General features: G+C 43.9%; 1 long non-coding RNA gene across 1 annotated transcript; it reads left to right on the forward strand.

Moving 5' to 3' along the window:
* The first annotated feature begins 791 nt into the window (after positions 1–791).
* On the forward strand, positions 792–12,384 carry LOC142768367 (uncharacterized). The gene is made up of 3 exons (XR_012885264.1): positions 792–881; positions 11,456–11,488; positions 12,366–12,384. It is a non-coding gene; the product is annotated as an uncharacterized LOC142768367 (long non-coding RNA).
* Positions 12,385–14,285: the final 1,901 nt, after the last annotated feature.

Consider the following 14,285-nt stretch of genomic DNA (forward strand, 5'->3'; position numbering starts at 1 on the left):
TGGCTCATACGCACTCAGGGAGATTGGCCAAAAAAGCGTGGAGTACTTTTTACTGTTATCAACGTGGTTCACCGTTCTTATTCTTGTTCACCTACTCTCCGTGGCGCATACCCACTTTGGAAGATTGGCCAAGAATTGAGTGGTTTTATAAAATATTGTGCAGTTATCGAATAATAGAGATTATATAATAGAAAGTTTACGGATGACCTAAATAAATGTGATGCTTGATTTAATGTATATAATTGTTTAAATTAAGAAAAAAGTCATTCCTAAGTAGAGGAATACTCTGACTTTTCTACGTATATAATCTTGTGAACACTTTAGGAAAATAATTGAGATTCATTTGTCAACCTATTAGTTTTACTAATATAGTCCCAGACGGCCGCGCATACTGTTGCACTAGAGAACCCAGAAATGGAAGCTGCAAAGACAAAATGACAGGCACAGGTAAATTTATACCAATACGACGTCAAGGTAGTTTTAAGTGTATTTTGCATTGTGTCGAACCACCTGAAGGTAAAAAAGAAACCATCAATTATTTAAAGTTTACCACAGAACGTGCACAGTAACGAAGGTGCCTGAGCAGCTGTGTTTGTAGAAATTTAGCTTTGGTACCTGGCAAACCAGCTTTGGGATAACTACTTCGCGTTTACGAGTTTGGCAAAGGCTCTTCGCCAGGGATATAATAAAAGACGATATTCGGTAGCTTTTTTCAACTACTCTTGTACGTGCCAATCATCCAACTAATATCATCATTATCAACATCAGCTACGTCCTCGTGATCTGGCTGGCACGCACTCGCACAGAACAACCCAGGAAGCGAACCAACGGACACAGCTGCTTGACCTAGGCCTTAGCGCTACGTTCACAAGTCGCCATGGGTAAGTAGCCACTGGGGTCTGGTCATAGCGTTTGGCAAGTTTCGCTCACCGATCCTATATCAGCTGAGGATAGGGCCTCGACTCCCTCGACTTGCAGTACGCATAGAGCCAATGCAATGACACTCAACTCGGCGTGGCCAATCTTAGCGCTGAGCCGAAGACTAGAGAGAATTGGTCAGCAAAAGGGCGAGTTTGAGATCTGCAGTATACGCAATATACGTCCGTGTTTACCTGATCTGATATGAGGGGTTCAACGTCTAAAAAACACCATATGATTATGAGAGAAGCCATAGTGGAGGGCTCCAGAAATTTCGACCACTTGGGGTTCTTTAACGCGCACTCAAATAAAAGCACATAGGTCTACAGCACTATTGCCTCCATCGAAAATGCATCCACCACAGCTGGGATTCAATTCCACTCGTGTTTACCTAGATTTAGACCCTTGCTAGTGGCGCAACGATTTTGTCTTAATACTCAAGTCTTTCCACCCACTATGAGGCGTGCCTGATGACTGAAGGGCAGGTTCGATTTGTACCAGTGGCAAGTTGCTTTTTGTCCACTCTACATCCTCTACAATATTGCAATTACTGGGACAGAGTGAGAAAAAAAACTGTACAATTAACGCCCCTGTGCATTCATCATTCATTATCTATTGGTTGTCATATCAATTGTGTCAAACGAAGAAACACGATCTAATAACGTCCCTTCCTTCGCTCATTCAATTACCACTTAGCGAAATTCTTGGGCACGACAGGAGGCAGTTTTAAGACTGTATCAAGAGTACTTTAATGATCTTGTACTGCTCAATAACGCTATAGGGAGAACTTGCTATCTTGCCACAGCAGCCGGGAGGCAGTGCTAGAAGAGCGCAGGGGTCATTGAGGAGAACTTCACCACGTAGGGGAAGCTAAGAAACCAAAAAGTACGGCTGAATGGGCGTTCAGTCTTGCTAGTTTTTTTTTCACTTGTGTGACTTATGAGTGTGATAAGTGTATGCAAGGGCATGGCTTATGTACGTGATCGACGATGCCCAAGATGTGCTGTGTGCTGTGGTTTTGCTCGGACTGCAGATATACAGACAGAAAGGAGTTCAGTTTGCCTGGGGACGGCAATGAGATGGATGAACTGGAGAGTGCAATACCGTGACGAGAAGCTTTTGCTTTTACCTTTGATTCTTAACAGGTCAGAGCGTTTGAGAAATACTGTGACGCTGCCGACAATATTGGGACTGACAATTTCATAGTTGATGGCGAAAATGTATCTTTGTAGAGCCAGATCCAAATTGCCGGCCGGATATTTTGCATGGCAGCGTGCTAGCTTTAAGCTCTTGCCAGTTCATTATAGGTATTCGTTTATTTTTCTTGTTTGCGGTTGTTAACAAAGTATTTTTATTTCCATTGCCTGATATTCATATTACTAACGTGTTTTTCTATTTTTCAACTTGCCCCGCCGCGGTAGTCTAGTGCTCGGCTAAAGTACTCGGCTGCTGACCCGCAGGTGGCGGGATCAAATCTCGGCTGTGGTCACTCCATTTCCGATGGAGGCGGAAATGTTGTAGGCCCGTGTGCTCAGATTTGGGTGCACGTTAACGAACCCCATGGGGTCGAAATTTCCGGAGCCTTCGACTACGGCGTCTCTCATAATAATATGGCGGTTTGTGGACGTTAAACCCCACATATCAATCAATCAATTATTGCTTTTCAACTTGCATCAGTATCTGTTTTTTTTTCTGAATGCTTTCTACTTTCATTACTGACCATGAATATTTTTAGTATGGTAGATAAAGTGTCGTTCACAGCTCCCAGTTATCTACAATATTCTGCCAGTATTTTTCCTGTTTTTTTTTTCAATAAGAAATTTGTTTGTTTGCAGTGAATTACTGACTTGACAGCGTGATGTTCTTAGACAAGTTCATTGAAATAAAAAATTATAAAAAGTAAACACTCATATGCTTTAGGGCTTTCACTGTTCTTACTTCTCAGCCCTCCAATAGTTGGCACCACCATCACAGTTACGGCAGGTAAACTACATAAATGCTATCACGTTAACCTATAAGACGCTGTCCACAGCGAACGTTTGCTGCAGGGGAACGCCATTTTCTTAACCTCCGCTATCACGCTAACGATAAACTATAAGTGTCAAATGAAGGGAAAGGATAGGGGATAGAGCTACTGCCATGTATTTCTCCTCCAAGTAATCCAGCTAGACAATTTTTTTCAAATTCTGGCCGTGTTCGAATAATACCACTGCACAGAATTCGCTACGTCCACTTACACAGCTATTTGTGAGTGAAATCGAACACAAGATCTTTCCGTGAATCGTCGGAATAGCTGGAGTGTGTCGAGCACTCACCTAAAAATGAAGACGCCATTAGCACTGTGAGGTGCACCTAAAACGTGCGACATTTTCACACGTGAAAAAACGCGATACGACACATCACGAAACAAAACAAATATAAATATCTCGTTGGTTTGTGTTTTTTGAACAGGATCCCGTAGAAATTTTAGTATTTTTTGGCGATCTCCATGCAGAAAAGAGAGACACTTTCGTGAGATTATATTCTTCAGCAGTGGAACACGCCCACTTTGGTTCCGTAGCCTTCTCTTCATTGCCCTAGAAAGTTGCTGTCTCCGAGTTTAGTTCACTATAGTCAGGCATGGATGGATGGATGGATGGATGGATGTGGCTGTACCCTTTAGATCGGGCGGCGGCTAACGCCACCTAGCCGTAATACTTAGTGAACTAACCATTACATTTATCTTTTTTTTTTCCTTTAAATAATGAAGTTGAGGATTCGTACTTCGCAGTGAAGGGTTTAATTTTCACTCGTGCCTTGACTTTAGCCACCAGTCAGATAACCTCCTTCTAGTTAAGTCTACCCGCTTAAAGTATATTTTGCCCTCGCTGTCCCTAAATCCCAGTGCTTTGAAAAACTCTGCGCCATCATCCTGAACTATAGGGTGAAGCCTTTTACAGAACATTATCAAGTGTTCGGCAGTTTCTTCTTCCTCTCCACACGCACTGCATACTGTGTCGACCCCTTCGTATTTGGCCCGATATGTCTTGGTTCGCCGTACTCCCGTCCTGGCCTCAAACAGTAGAGAACTACCCCGAGTATTATCATAGATCCTTTCCTTGGCAATTTCCTGCTTAAAAGTTCGATAAATCTCTAGTGCGGACTTCTTAATCATGCCCATTCTCCACATGTCAGTCTCCGTTTCCTTCACTTTTTTCTTAACCGATAGTTCTTTTTGGTTTGGCCACCTGCTGTTTTCTAAGTATTTACCAGTCAACTTCCTGGTTCGCTTCCTCCATTTTGTATCGACATTCTTCATGTACAAGTAGCTGAAAACCTTCCTAGCCCAACGCTCTTCCCCCATTTCTCTCAATCGCTTCTCAAATTTTATCTTGCTGCTAGCTTCCCTGCCCTCAAATGATGTCCATCCCATATCACCTTGTACTCCCTGATTTGGTGTATTCCCGTGAGCTCCTAAAGCAAGCCTACCTATTCCACGTTGCTTAATTTCTAATCTTGCTTGAACTTCTGATCTCATGCACAAGACCGCATTGCTGAACGTCAGCCCAGGAACCATGACCCCTTTCCATATTCCTCTCACAACATCATACCTATTGTAATTCCACAGTGCCCTATTTTCCATGACTGCTGCATTCCTGTTACCTTTAGTCGTCACGTATATTTCGTGTTCCCTCAGATACTCGGCCCCATTGCTTATCCATACGCCCAGATATTTGTATTTATCTGTTATGTCTAGCGTGACCTCCTGTATGCTAAGCTCACTACCTTCGTTGTCATTGAAAATCATGACTGCTGATTTTTCCCTACTGAATCTAAAATCTAACCTATCTCCCTCATTACCGCAGATGTCCATCAATCTCTGCAAATCTTCCTTGTTGTTGGCCATTAGCACTCTATCATCTGCGTACATTATTGCTGGTAGTGCCTGATCAATAAGTTTTCCTTGTTTCACTAAAGAGAGGTTGAAGCCCAGTCCACTTCCCTCTAATTTTGCCTCTAATCCTTGTAGGTACATCATGAATAATAAGGGTGACAGGGGGCACCTCTGCCTAAGCCCCCGTTTTACCTCTGCCAGCTTGGATACCTGTTTTTCCCCCTTTATAACTACCTTGTTACCTTTATAGACACCCTTTAAAAGATTAGTGGCTACATGTTCCACGCCTAGTGTGTCCAGTATTCCCCACAATTCCTCTTGAACCACGCTATCGTACGCTCCCTTGATAGGCAGATCGACGTCTGGCGCGCCATCAGCGGCGTGACACGGCGAAACGAACGCCGGCGCGCGCGCAGGGTGACGCCAAATGGTACTGGCACCTTGAGTGAGTCATCTAGTCATGTTCTCACGTGACGCGCATGTCAGGATTATCATGTTTGCACCAGTAACACACCTTCGTCATACATTCACGTGACGTATACCCAATTTAGCATATATGAAGCCGGCGAAACAGCCGCGAGCGCATCATCAGTGCGCCATGTAGCCATTAGGTTACAGGAGATGCATGTCTTTATAATCATGTTTGGAGGTGTCATTCGCCCATGTCGTTCGTTCGCTTCACGTAATGCCGAATTTGGTACACGTGAAGCTAGCGAAGTGAAGTGTCATGTAACAACATGACTACTTGCCACGCTCATGATCCACTGGTGGCCGTTTCGCTAGCTTCACTTTTACCAAATTTGGTATTACTTGACGTGAATGGATGACGAAGGTATGATACCGGTGCATGCATGTCACATGATGAACATGAGATGCGTGTCATGTTACAACATGACTACATGCTACGCTCATGATGCGCGCATGGCCATTTCGCTAGCTTCACATGTACCAAACTCAGTATTACGTGACGCGAACGAATGGCATAGGTAAATGACACATCCAAACTTTATTGTCACGACATGGGTGTCATGTAACAACATGACCACATGCCTCACTGATGATGCTCTCGCGGTCGTTTCGCTAGCTTCACATATGCCAAATTAGGTATTACTTGACGCTAATGAAACACGAAGGTATGTGACTAGTGCAAACATGATAATAATGAGATGCATGTCATGTGAGAACATGACTACATGCCACAGTCAAGGCACCAATACATTACGACGGGAAGCGGTGCGCGTGCTCGCCGACGTTCATTTCGTCGCGCCACGTCGGCGTTACCACGCTAGGCAGCGGTCTTGCCATAAACTCGCAGGCGTACGCTGCGCTGCGTTGCTTTGACACATGCGCGTTTCAGCACGTTCGGCGTCCCTCCGTCACGAAAAGAGAGAGACGCAGTGTTGTCTGGGTAACGCATCGGTGCAAAATGCAGCATCTCGCATTCCACGTTGGTTGCTGTCGGGCCGCGCCGACGGACGCTGGTCGCGCCGGTCACGCCTGGCGCAGACTTTAGAGTGCTCGCATTTTTTTAACGTAGCGTCGCTGGGCCCAGCTTGGGCATGCGTCAACGCTATATTGGAGTATATTGGGCCCTATATGATGCGCTCGTGGCCGTTACGCTAGCTCCACTAATATGAAGTTTGGTGTAACTTGACGTCAGTGGATGACAAAATACATGACTGGTGCAAACATAATAATCCTGACACGCGTGTCATGTAAGAACATGACATCATAGCACGCTCATAGCATGCTCGCGGCCGTTTCGGTAGCTCCACATATACTAAATTTAGTATCACCGGACATGAATAGATGACAAAGGTAAACGGCCCATTGAAACATGACAATCATGACACAAAAGTTATGTAAGGCATCATTTACCTCCAGATCGTATCGTTGTGCTCATTTTAAAGTGACGTATCAACATTTATCATTCGTGCTTCGCATATCGATTCCCACTGTACGTGGGATCTGCCAATTTTATTTTAGAAAAGCGTTGGTAACACCGTCCTTTCTTCGCGCTGCTTGAATCTAAAGAATCAAATTTTAATCTCACGTGAATGAAACAAGGTGATTTTGGCGCGTCTGAGGCGTTTGCAGGCAGCGGCAACCATGAAGAATTCGCGGTATATTAGATACTACAAGGATGAATAGATCTTTATCATATGCGTGCTGTGGCCTAAAAAAAGGTTGGCGTAGCTGCACAGATGTTTTGTACCTAAAAGACAATACAAAGGAGTCAGAATAAAAAGGTTCTCTTAAAATTGATTGGTTATCTTAAACAAAGCAAGACACGCCAAATGCTCAACTTCAGTTCCGTTGCAGACGGGTTAGTTCCGTGAAGACGTTCTCGCGCTTGACAGCTCCACAAAGTTCCATGGGATGGTCTTCGTATACACGAGATAAAAAAAATCTATTTTATTCTTTCTTTCACGCCTTTCTAAGCAGTAGGCCTCGACACAGGTAGTCAGTAGGCATCGCGTTGTCTACTTTGCACGATGGTAAATGGCCCCTGCACCAGCGCAAATCGGGGCGGTGGGCCTACACATTACTACTGAGATTATCAGGCTTGATCACTGCCCCCGAGCGAGCGCGCGTACGGTAGTCTGTGAATTCATTGCCACAATCGTCTCCCGTTCAAAAATAAAAATAAAGCGTTTCCGGCAAGTTTTACATGCTTAACAGCTTATTCTGCTTGTTCGGTAAAAAAAGGCACTGGCCTAAGTGATGTATTGCGCTTTAAAGCAATGGAAGATTCACCTGTGAGCCGTTTCTTCCGCGAAAAAGCCAAAGATTGAAGCTATCCAACGTGTGGTGAATCTATAAGAGTAAACTTTGGCGAACCAACAAATGTAAAAATAAATATGGCAATTTTTATTCATTATTTATTTATTTACACTCGCGTATACACACAGACTATCTAATAGACTATCCAGAGAAACTCTCTTCGTTACCCATTTGCAAAGATTCTGCAGTTCTATTTGTACTTTTTCCATCATCTGTCTTCATGGAAACGTAGTTAACGAGGAGACTGTTTGCTGCTTCCACAAGTATGGTATTCAGCACAATAAGACGGCGATGACAATTTCAAGAAAAAAAAACAATTTTTTTCGTTTCACAAAAATCTCTCGTGACCGACACGCGAGGCAGCGTTTTCTCTTTTGCTCTGGCTCCTCTCGCAGTGGTGCGTTGTCAATCACGCAACTTACGGCCTGGGAAAAGTGTTAGTGCTGGGTCTATATTGAACCACGTAGCCCCCTTGGCGTTTCTGCCGATCTACCGTTTCATGGATCGGTATATTTTCGATAGTTGTTCTAAATTAATATAGCTTGAAGTATAGATTACACATCTGAAAATCATATAATAAAATGCTTTACCGTATATGTCTAGACGAATTTAAATTTTAGGAAATTTTATTAGACTGAGGTGCTGATCATAATTGCACTGCAACAACATGTTATGAACACTGGCAGGAAAATACTATTCACAAAACAGAGGCACTCAGTATTGCAACAGCATTCCTTCCATTTTTTGCATCCAAGCGAACAGAGGTAACGGAAGTCCGTGGCGCTAATCGTCATTTGAACAATGGTGACTGACCCTGAAGGAAAAACACCCGTTCTAAAGATGTTCTGCTACGCGTGTTCATTACTTAATGCCAGGGCCTACAGTAACTAGTCAAAAGCAAGCATGACACCATCATGTTGCCCCAAGAACGGAACATGGTGGCGATGGGGTCATTGAAATGACTTAAAAGTATGTAGTACGTACACACGTACCTTCAGGCCACAAATAAAATGGATGTCGACGTCAGCTTGACGAACGACACGCTCCCATTTCGTTCCTTGGTTGTCCTTATGAAAAAGAACACTCGCAGTATCAGTACCTTTGCCACGACAATTCACCAGGCAGCATCCCTCAACAATTCGGATTTTCAGCCGTACAGATTGCGAATATCCATTGCACAAAATGCATCACATATCCGCGCTGCAGTTCACGGAAACAGAAAAAGATGGCCTTCTCCAGTCACCTACAAGAACACTAGCACACCACAAAAACTTTCGTCGGGCTTAGATCCAAGTCTGTCGAGTGACTAGAGCAGCGTAGGCACATCTGTGCAGCGAAGCACACTGTTCAAAATGGCGTGGCATCAGAGCCCGTGGCCGGCACAGTGAGCAGGCCTGAAGTAACCTAGGTGATATTGGCCTACAACGAGGCATTGAACGTTTTTCGAAAATGAACCATTCGTGACGTAGGTGTGGCGGAATAAGTCTTTCAACAGAGTGGTACCAATTAGCACTATAGAGAAGATCTATGGTAAAAGAAAAGACATAGCCGATCTGCCCTTCATAAGAATCAGTATAACGCGAAAGTGAAACGTGCCTTTACGCAACTATAGCTGGTTGTTTATAGCACATTGATATATCAAAGCTTGTAAAATCATATAGCTGGTTGTTTATAGCACATTGATATATCAAAGCTTATACTATCTCCATTGACGATGTGGACCCACCAACGTTGACGCCCAGCTGTGCGTCTCCATCTTGAAGATGAACGCTCGTGGCTATGAGTGAATCTTTACGGTGGCTAAGTTCGCAAAAGATACTAGTAGACCAAATATAGTGAATACCGAAAAATATACCCGCAACAAGCACACTGGGACTCTGTACGCACTCCTTAAAAGAGTCGTAAAACGTGGAGAGAAACGCTGCGTGCGTCATCTGTTCCGCGTAGCCAGACAGTTATTTGTCTGCGGTGACTTGGGCTGTCGATATCATCGTGGCGAAAGGCGTGTCCATGCAGGCGTAGCATAGACGTGTGGCGGTGCGTAGTGGTCCAGGGACCCCTGGTGGTCCGAACGCACTTGCTAATGGGTTTTTCTGTCTGTCTGCCTGTCCGTTCGTCTGCCTGTCCGTCCGTCTGCCTGTCCGTCCGTCCGTCCGTCCGTCTGTCTGTCTGTCTGTCTGTCTGTCTGTCTGTCTGTCTGTCTGTCTGTCTGTCTGTCTGTCTGTCTGTCTGTCTGTCTGTCTGTCTGTCTGTGTAGAATGCATGTACCGGGGATAGGAATAGTGCGTTGCCTCAGGTGATCGCGGAAGCAACTTATAACGTGACTACTCCTTCTGCAGGTGGCGGCACCGCTCTATGAACAAGAGCACTGTGAGAGGGAGAAAGGGCGCTTTCGTTTAGCTTTCTTCGTGGTTTTGACAGTGGTGAAGTGGGTTGCTTGGAAGAAATCTACAGAGTATAAACTGCCACCATGGATCCCTATAAAGAAAGCGATAGATTATTAATGAACAAGGTTGTAAGACAAGGAAATACAATCTCCCCAATACTAATTACCACGTGCTTACAAAAGGTTTTCAGAGGCCTAGAATGGGAAACGTTAGGAACAATAGGTATTGCAGAATATTTTAGTAACCTGAACTTCACAGATGACATTGCAGTGCTGAGTAACTCAGGCGACGAATTGCAACTCATGATTACTAAATATAAGAGGAGAACAGAAAGTTAGGTCTCAAAATATTCTGCAGAAAACGCAAGTAATGTACAACATTTTTTGAGTAGAACAGTGCTTCGAGATGGGTAATAGTGCACTTAGAGTTGTGAAAGACTACGTCGGCTCAGGACAGGTAATAATCGTAGAGCCGAAGCGCGAGTTAGCAGTAACTAGAGGAATAAGGATGAGGTGGAGCACATTCGGGAAGTACTTTGATATAATGACTGTTAGATTGCCACAATGCCTCAAGAGGAACGTAAATAACAGCGGAATCTTGCCGATACTTACGATAGGAGCGGAAATCTGGAGGCTTACAAAGATGGTTCAGCTTAAATTGAAGACAATGGAGCGAGTGATAGAACGGAAAGTGATAGGTGTCACCTTAAGAGACAAGAGGAGAGCAGAGTAAGTCAGGGAACAAACCGAGGTTAAGTATATCATTGTTGAAATCAAGAAGAAATGGTCATAACTTAAAGACGTAGCATGAAGGCAGGATAACTGCTGATAATTAAGCATAACTGATTACATTTTCAGAGAAGGCAAGCGGGTTAGAGGGAGATGGAAAACTAGGTGGGCAGATTAGATTAGGAGGTTCGCGGGTATAAAGTGGCAGCAGCAAGTACATGACCCAGTTGTCTGGAGGATGATGGAAGGGGCCTTCACCTGCAGTGGTCGTTCATGATGATGATGTAGTGCGTTAAACGCCCGCCAGCCATCGTCCTGAACTTTGAGGTGAAGTGTTCGACTCCTGGTAACAGATACGTTTTTGTTTACGTTCGTTCTTTGCTCTGTAGTGTTGCTGATGTACTTCCGTAAGGAAAATACGTCATGAAAATTATGGTGCTCTTCCACATAAAACAATTTTGTGTTAAAAATATAGATTATGCTCTCACAAAGAAAATTAAGCTTTAAGCACAAAGTTGGAGCTTGATGATTGATGCACATTAGACAAGAAAGTGATGTCCCGAATTAACAAAAAAGTCGCAGAATTAAATAAGAGCTGCAATCACCTCTAGACAAAGGCACATCAACATGACAAGCTTTTGATGCCGAAGTATTTCACATTATCTCAACTTCAGATCTACCGTGATCTAAGCTGACAGGAGGTGTGGTTTCCATATGCTGAGCTCAGCTTATTCAAATTGTAATATTTTCTTCTTTTGTTCTAGGGGAAACTGAGCTATCCGTATCACAACAGTCAGGTAAGTATTAAGACGGTCTAATAACGTTTTAATGGGAATTTTAGCAGGAACACTGGCAGAATTTCTTTAGTATGTTCGTTTCCTGCGGAATTAGTAAAACTAGTTTCCCAGTCCTCTTTGGTTACTGTTTCTTTGCCTCAGTAATTGTCTGGAAACAAAATTGAAGAGCACGTCAATAGGACCCCTTATATTGTGAATTGGCTTAATTTCATAGACACTTTCACTACAAAAAATATGGACCATCTCTCCGATGGGAACCATAATGAGAGGCGAAGCAACAGCGGTGTGCATGCCATTGATTTGGCAGAAAGAAATGTCGACGCGGTTTCTAAAAGAACGGTTTGAAGCGAAACTTAGTCTAGGCTGTACTCGAGTAAGCGTTTTTTTAAACACGAAAACATGTATGGTGGGTTGGGTTTCCTCAAAGTTTTATCACACATAAAAAGCCGAAAGAGTGTTGTCACTAGATGTGTGGTCGGGCGTTGCGGGCGTTGAAGAGGGTGAAACAAGTGAAAACTGTGTTGCGAGCAGGTGGAAGAGCAACACCACCTTGGTGTGTTGGGAGTAGCAGGCAGCATCTGCGGATGAGGGAGTGTGACGGTAATTTGTAACTGGGACTTGGCCTACTTGACATCGTTCCAACACGTGCGGTTGGGAGAGTGCTGTGCGGCGCGTCGGCACGGAGACGTGGACGGACAGCATTACACAAGCTATTCAAAGAGCTGCTTCTCATCTAAAACCATCGTATTTCGCGAACACATTAGCCAGCATTGTGTAAGTAGGCACAGTACTGAACACTATGAAAGCGAAGCTTACGGCTGGTTCAGTACGTATGACTTTGATTGCATATTACTCAGTTATCTTCATCTTGTTTCAGATGTTTCAAGTGTGAGTGGTGAGTCCATACATATAACACTGCCATTGCATGCTTTGTGGATCACTTGTTCGGAGGCAATAAGGTCATTGGTGTGAATAAAGACCATGCGCCAGAACTACGAAGGCTTTCACGAAAAGCGTTCACGGTATAGATTTTGATGCACGCTGGTATACAGAAATGATTTATAATGTGAGTATTACTGCTGTGCTATGCTTTACCGTTCTGTCTTCTTGCGCATCCTCACTTCTCTATCGCCTCATTGCCATACCATACTCGGTATATGTATGGCATGCATTATCTTTCAAGTTTCACTTCATGCTTTATTGATTAATGGAGAGATACCCAAATCCAGAAGAGGCGTGACGGTTAGATTTGGCATATGCTGTAAATAACCAGTCAGACGTATTGAGTGTAGCGGGCAGTTTCAAGAAAAATATGAAGGAAGGAAGAAAGGTAGGAAGGAAGGAAAGAAAAAAGGAAGGAAGGAAGCAAATAACGAAGGTGAAAAGAAAAAAAAGCCTTAAAAACATAGAATCGAAGAAAAAAGGAACGATTCTAGAGTATCCAATCATGCTAGCTCCCTGTGGTGAACTCGGTGACGAAATAACCTACTAGCAATTACTCTTTCTCGAGATCTTTGACATTGCGCTGAGAGACAACTAGTCGGAGTTGTTGACTGGCACGTGCTCGTTAGGGCCCACTCTTCAAAACTATCACTTTTATGCATCACCATCAACATTGTGCAAGGTGGGATAGTTCGAAAAAATGTCGGTGAGTCGAGAGGACGGACATATCACTCTTAGACAGACATCTGCCTGAAGGACAGGAACATTGTGGAGTGCAAAGCTTTCTCGTAAATTCGTAGCATATATACTCTTCAGGTAGTTTTGAAGAGTGTATACTCTTCGTAGCATTTATACTCTTCAGTAGCATACATACTCTTGAGGTTTTTCTCGCTCTCTCTCTTACTCTGTGTGTGTGTGTGTGTGTGTGTGTGTGAGCGCGCGTTTGTGTGTGTGTGTGTGTGTGTGTGTGTGTGTGTGTGTGTGTGTGTGTGTGCGTGCGTTCACTTCTGTGTGCTTTTTCTGAGCGGCGTCTTTGGGCATGGTAGATGACACGGTACTGGGTTGAAGCTCCAGTTGTATCAAATGCAGACTGAAGCTGTTTCAGTGGCACATCACTTTTCAACAAATTGTTAGGACGTTTATTGGCGAGCAGCTGCCGATGGGCAGCAACATTGAAGGCGAGGACCGAATATGAACGATTGATTGATTGATATGTGGGGTTTAACGTCCCAAAACCACCATATGATTATGAGAGACGCCGTAGTGGAGGGCTCCGGAAATTTAGACCACCTGGGGTTCTTTAACGTGCACCCAAATCTGAACACACGGGCCTACAACATTTCCGCCTCCATCGGAAATGCAGCCACCGTAGCCGGGATTCGAACCCGTGACCTGCGGGTCAGCAGCCGAGTACCTTAGCCACTAGACCACCGCGGCGGGGCGACCGAATATGAACGAGCTGCCCTTTTATTTACGAAGAGGGTAACTCACTTGGAGGGGCTGGAAAGGACGCCGTTTTTCTCCAAGGCTTCGGTACAATACACACGCACACACACCAGTAAATAAATAAATAAATAAATAAATAAATAAATAAATAAATAAATAAATAAATAAATAAATAAATAAATACTTATAGATATATCTATATATTAGCGTTTTTTTAAACGCGAAAACATGGGAGGTGGGTGTTTCTCTACTTTCAACCCGTAAGATTTATTGACGATGATGCGAATATGTGGGATTTAACGTCCCAAACCACTACATGATTTTGAGAGACGCCGTAGTGGAGGGCTCCGGAAATTTTTACCACCTGGGTTTCTTCAACGTGTGCCTAAATCTGAGCACACGGGCCCAC

Source organism: Rhipicephalus microplus, chromosome 1 (assembly GCF_043290135.1).
Source record: "Rhipicephalus microplus isolate Deutch F79 chromosome 1, USDA_Rmic, whole genome shotgun sequence".
NCBI classification, from domain to species: domain Eukaryota; kingdom Metazoa; phylum Arthropoda; class Arachnida; order Ixodida; family Ixodidae; genus Rhipicephalus; species Rhipicephalus microplus.